The sequence below is a fragment of the Neomonachus schauinslandi genome, chromosome X (assembly GCF_002201575.2).
Source record: "Neomonachus schauinslandi chromosome X, ASM220157v2, whole genome shotgun sequence".
NCBI lineage: Eukaryota > Metazoa > Chordata > Mammalia > Carnivora > Phocidae > Neomonachus > Neomonachus schauinslandi.
In genome coordinates, this window is record NC_058419.1 from 21,164,671 (window position 1) to 21,170,981 (window position 6,311).

A 6,311-nucleotide genomic window follows, 5' to 3' on the forward strand; every position below is an offset into this window, starting at 1 on the left:
ATCTGGAAGATATTGTATGGAATTGGCATTTATTCTTTATACATTTGGTATAATTCTACTAAATTTAATTTTGTTACAGTGCTAGTCAAATTATCTATTTTATATTGGGTGAGGGTGTGGTAGTTGGTATTTTTTGAAGAATCAGTCCATATCACCTGAGTTGTTGAATTTGTGTGTGTACAGTTTTACATACCATTCTCTTACTGTTTTGATATCTACAGGGTTAGTGGTGATATCTTGTTTCATTGCTTACATTGGTAATTTGTGTTTTCTCTTTTTTCCTTTGTCAGTCTTTCTAGAGGTTTGTCAACTTTATTGGTCTTTTAAAAGAACAATCATTTGTTTGTTTTGAGTAGAGGACCATTCTAAAGGTTTTAATGATTTCAAAAGGAGTCAGATGCTAAACCCATTAAGTTCTGACTGGCAGTTGAACCCCATGAAAACGGATGTGCCCACTTTGAGGAGTTTGACTACTCCAGTGTCAAGCTGGATCACCGCAAGGTGGAGACAATGGAGTGAGGCAGGCCTAGAGTTGGTGTGCCTTCCAGGACAGGTAGGAGTTCCAGATAACAACAATACACTGGACAACGGCCAACATGTAATGAAGGGGAAACAGGTAGAAGTTGGCTAACTGCATGGCAGGCCAGATAGTAGTTGGTGATGAGGGCATTGGGATAATCCTGCTGTAGCTTGGCCCACTTGTCCTGGACTGACAGTCCATTGAGTGCTCTTACCAATGGGAGGAACCAGCCTAGAGAACATGGGGCAAAGCCCCCCTGATTCAATAGCATCTTCTTTAGTGCATCTACTTTGGTGGTGCTAGGGATGAACTGGTCCAAAACCCTTTACTGGCCTCCTACTACAGAGCCCACAAAACCACAGCCCAGAGAGACCATGGACAGGATCCAGGCAGTCTCGTGTTCCTGCAGACCTCACTTCTCTACCAGCTGCTGTGAGATAATGTCATCCAGACCCATCAGGGACCCAGCTGTCAGGACACACTGACGTGCTGTACTTTCCACAGTTTTGTAGCTTCCACAAAACTAAAAGGCAACCTTCAGAATGGGAGAAGATATTTCAAATGACATATCTAATAAAGGCTTAGTATCCAAAATATATAAAGAACTTATAAAACTCAACACCCCCAAAATGAATTATTCAATTAAAAAATAGAAGACATGAATAGACGTTTTTCCAAAGAACACATACAGATGGCCAACAGACACATGAAAAGATGCTCAACCTCACTCATCAGGGAAATGCAAATCAAAACTATAATAAGATATCATCTCACACCTGTGTGAAGGGCTAAAATCAACAACACAAGAATGAACAGGTGTTGGTGAGGATGTGGAGAAAGGGAAACCCTCTTGCACTGTTGGTGGGAATGCAAACTGGTACAGCCACTGTGGAAAACAATATGGATGTTCTTTAAAAAGTTAGAAATAGAACTATCCTATGATCCAGCAATTGCACTACTAGGTATTTACCCAAAGAATAGAAAAATACTAATTCAAAGGGATACATGCACCTTTATGTTTATAGCAGCATTATTTACAATAGCCAAATTATGGAAACAGCCCAAGTGTCCATCAGCTGATGATGGATAAAGAAGACACAATGGAATATTACTCAGCCATAAAAAAGAATGAAATCTTGCCATTTGTAGTGATGTGGATGGAGCCTAGAGAGTATTATACTAAGTAAAATAACTCAGTCAGAGAAAGACAAATACCTTATGATTTCACTCTTTCATGGAATTTAAGAAACAAATGATCAAAGGGGAAAAAAGAAATGGGGGGACAAACCAAGAAACAGACTCTTAACTATAGGGAACAAACTGATGGTTACCAGAGGAGGGGTGGGTGAGGGTGTGGGTTAAATAGGTGATAGGGATTAAGGAAGGCACTGTGATGAGCACTGGGTATTATATGGAAGGGTTGAATCACTATACTGTACACCTGAAACTAATATTACACTGTATGTTAACTAACTGGATTTAAATAAAAAAATAAAGAACCATTTGTTTCGTTGATTTTCTCTATTATTTTTCTATTTTAAATTTCATTTACTTCTGTATTATTTTTTTCCTTCTGATTGCATTGGGTTTATTTTGCTTTTCTTTTTCTAGATTTTTGAGCTGGGAGCTTAGATTATTGATTTGAGACTATTCCTCCTTTCTTTTTAAAAAATTTTTTATTTAATTTTTTAAAAGATTTTATTTATTTATTTGACAGAGAGAGACACAGCGAGAGAGGGAACACAAGCAGGGGGAGTGGGAGAGGGAGAAGCAGGCTTCCCATGGAGCAGGAAGCCCGATGCAGGGCTCAATCCCAGGACCCTGGGATCATGACCTGAGCCAAAGGCAGACGCTTAATGACTGAGCCACCCAGGCGCCCCCTATTCCTCCTTTCTAATGTGTCCATTTAGTGCTGTAACTTTCTTACAAATTTTAATATGTCGTGTTTTCATTGTCACTCATTTTCAAGCACTTTTTGATACGTTCTGACATTTCTTCTTTGACTCATGGATAATTTAGGAGTGTGTTTAGTTTCCAAGACTTTGAAGATTTTAGTTATTTTTTCTGTTATTGATTTCATGTTTGATTCCATTGTGGTTGGAGAACACACTTGGAATGATATAAATTCTTTTAAATTTGTTGAGGTTTGTTTTATGGCCCACAATATGATCTATGTTGGTCTATGTTCCATGGGTACTTGAAAATAATGTGTAGTCTACTGTTACTGGGTGTAGTGCTGTATATATGTATATTAGATCCTGTTGGTTAGTTGTGTTGTTCAAGTCTATATCCTTGCAGGTTTTCTGTTGAGTTGTTCTATAAATTGTTAAGAGTGAGCTGTTGAAGTCACCTGGTGTAATTGTGGATTTGTCTATTTTTCTAAATAGAGAGTTCTGTTTTTACAACTCTAAAAACAGTTCTATCAGTTTTTGCTTTATAGATCTTTCAGCCCTGTTGTTTGGTGCATGCACATTTCAGATTGCTATATATTCTGTTCCTGGTGGATTTTTCCTTTTATCATTATGTTATGCCCCTATGTGTCTCTGGTAATTTTCTCTGAAGCTTATTTTATGTGATATTAATATGGCTATTTTTAGTCTCCTTTGACTGATGTTTGCATTATATGTTTTTCTCTACTTTTACTTTAACCTTGTCAATATCATTATATTTGAAAAGAGTTTCTTGTAGACAACATAAAGTTGAATCATGTTTTTATTTTATTTTTATTTATTTATTTATTTTTTAAAGATTTTATTTATTTATTTGAGAGAGAATGAGAGACAGAGAGCAGGAGAGGGAAGAGGGTCAGAGGGAGAAGCAGACCCCCCGCCGAGCAGGGAGCCCGATGCGGGACTCGATCCCGGGACTCCAGGATCATGACCTGAGCCAAAGGCAGTTGCCCAACCAACTGAGCCACCCAGGTGCACCTTATTTTATTTTTAAAAATTTTTATTTTTTAGAATTTTTAATTTAAATTCAATTTAAGTAACATATAGTGTATTAATAGATTCAGGGGTAGAATTTAGTGATACATCAGTTGCATATAACACTCAGTGCTCATTACATCAATTGCCCTCCTTAATGCCCATCACCCATTTGCCCCATCCCCCCACCAGCCTCCCCTGCAGCAACCCTTAGTTTGTTTCCTACAGTAAGAGTCTCATACGGTTTGCCTCCCTTTCTGTTTTCATCTTATTTTATTTTTCCTTTCCTTTCCCTATGTCCATCCGTTTTGTTTCTTAAGTTCCACATATGAATGGAATAATATGTCATTTGTCTTTCACTGACTGCCTTATTTCGCTTAGCACAATACACTCTAGTTCCATCCACATCATTGCAAATGGCAAGATTTCATTCTTTTTTTATGGCTGAGTAATATTCCATCGTATATATATATACCACATCTTCTGTATCCATTCATCTGTCAATGGACACCTGAGCTCTTTCCATATTTTGGCTATTGTGGACATTGCTGCTATAAACATTGTGGGGCATGTGCCCCTTCAAATCACTATGTTTGTATTCTTTGGACAAATTGCTAGTAGAGCAATTGCTGGGTTGTAAGTATTTCTATTTTTAACTTTTTGTGAAATCTCAGTACTGTTTTCAAGAGTGTCTGCACCAGCTTGCATTCCCACCAACAGTATAAGAGGGCTCCCCTTTCTATGTATCCTCACCAACATCTGTTGTTTCCTGACTTGTTAATTTTAGCCATTCTGACTGGTGTGAGGTGATATCTCATTGTGGTTTTGATTTGTAGTTCTCTGATGATAAGTGATGTTGAGCATTTTTTCATGTGTCTGTAGCCATTTGGATGTCTTCTTTGGAGAAATGTCTGTTCATGCCTTCTGTCCATTTCTTGACTGGATTATTTGTTTTTTGGGTGTTGAATTTGGTGAGTTCTTTATAGATTCTGGATACCAGCCCTTTATCTGATAAGTCATTTGCAAATATCTTCTTCCATTCTGTAGGTTGCCTTTTAGTTTTGTTGACTGTTTCCATTGCCGTGCAAAAGCTTTTTATCCTGATGAAGTCCCAATAGTTCACTTTGCTTTTGTTTCCCTTGCCTTTGGAGACATGTCCAGTAAGAAGTTGCTGTGGCTGAGGTCAAAGAGGTTGCTGCCTGTGTTCCCCTCTAGTATTTTGATGGATTCCTGTCTCATATTTAGGTCTTTCAACGATTTTTAGTTTATTTTTGTGTATGGTGTAAGAAAGTGGTCCAGTTTCATTCTTCTGCATGTGGCTGTCCAGTTTTTCCAACACCATTTGTTGAAGAGACTGTCTTTTTTCCATTGGATATTCTTTCCTGCTTTGTCAAAGATTAGTTGACCACAGGGTTGAGGGTCCAGCTATTCTGTTCCATTGTTCTATGTGTCTGTTTTTCTGCCAGAATCATACTGTCTTGATGATTACAGCTTGAACTCTGGAATTGTGATGCCTCCAGCTTTGGTTTTCTTTTTTAAAATTCCTTTGGCTATTCAGGGTCTTTTCTGTTTCCATACAAATTTTAGGATTGTTTGTTCCAGCTCTGTGAAAAATGCTGATGGTATTTTGATAGTGATTGCATTGAATGTGTAGATTGCTTAGGGTAACATAGACGTTTTAAAAGTATTTGTTCTTCCAATCCATGAGCATGGAATGTTTTTCCATTCCTTTGTGTCTTCTTCAGTTTCTTTCATAAGTTCTTTAGTTTTCAGAGTACAGATCTTTTACCTCTTTGGTTAGGTTTATTCCTAGGTATCTAATGGTTTTTGGTGCAATTGTAAATGGGATCGATTCCTTGATTTCTCGTTCTTCTTCCTCATTGTCAGTGTATAGAAATGCAACTGACTTGTGTGCACTGATTTTATTTTATTTTATTTTATTTTATTAATTAATTAATTAATTTATTTTTAAATTTTATTATGTTATGTTAGTCACCATACAATACATCATTAGTTTTTGATGTGGTGATCCATGATCCATTGTTTTCATATAACACCCAGTGCTCCATGCAGTTTGTGCCCTCCTTAATACCCATCACTGGGCTAACCAGTTCCCCCTTCCCCCTCCCCTCTAAAACCCTGTTTATTTCTCAGAGTCCATAGTCTCTCATAGTTCATCTCTCCCTCCAATTCCCCCCCCATTTTTCCCTTCCTTCTCCTAATGTCCTCCATGCTATTCCTTATGTTCCACAAATAAGTGAAACCATATGATAATTGACTTTCTCTGCTTGACTTATTTCACTTAGCATAATCTCCTCCAGTCCCATCCATGTTGATGTGAAAGTTGGGTATTCCTACTTTCTGATGGCTGAGTAATATTCCATTGTATATATGGACCACATCTTCTTTATCCATTCATCTGTTGAAGAGCATCTCGGCTCTTTCCACAGTTTGGCTATTGTGGACATTGCTGCTATGAACATTGGGGTGCCTATGGCCCTTCTTTTCACTACATCTGTGTCTTTGGGGTAAATACCCAGCAGTGCAATTGCTGGGTCATAGGGTAGCTCTATTTTTAAATTTTTGAGGAACCTCCACACTGTTTTCCAAAGTGGCTGTACCAACTTGCATTCCCACCAACAGTGTAAGAGGGTTCCCCTTTCTCCACAACCTCTCCAACATTTGTTGTTTCTTTCCCTGTCCATGTTTGCCATTCTAACTGGTGTAAGGTGGTATCTCAATGTGGTTTTGATTAGGATTTCCCTGATGGCTAATGATGATGAACATTTTTTCATGTGTCTGTTAGGCATTTGTATGTCTTCTTCAGAGAAGTGTCTTTTCATATCTTCTGCCCACTTTTTGACTTG

General features: G+C 37.9%; 1 pseudogene; it reads right to left on the bottom strand.

The window, feature by feature from the left end:
- Positions 1 to 526: 526 nt before the first annotated feature.
- Positions 527 to 6,311, bottom strand: part of LOC110576078 — a 61,878-nt pseudogene continuing 56,093 nt past the window's right edge.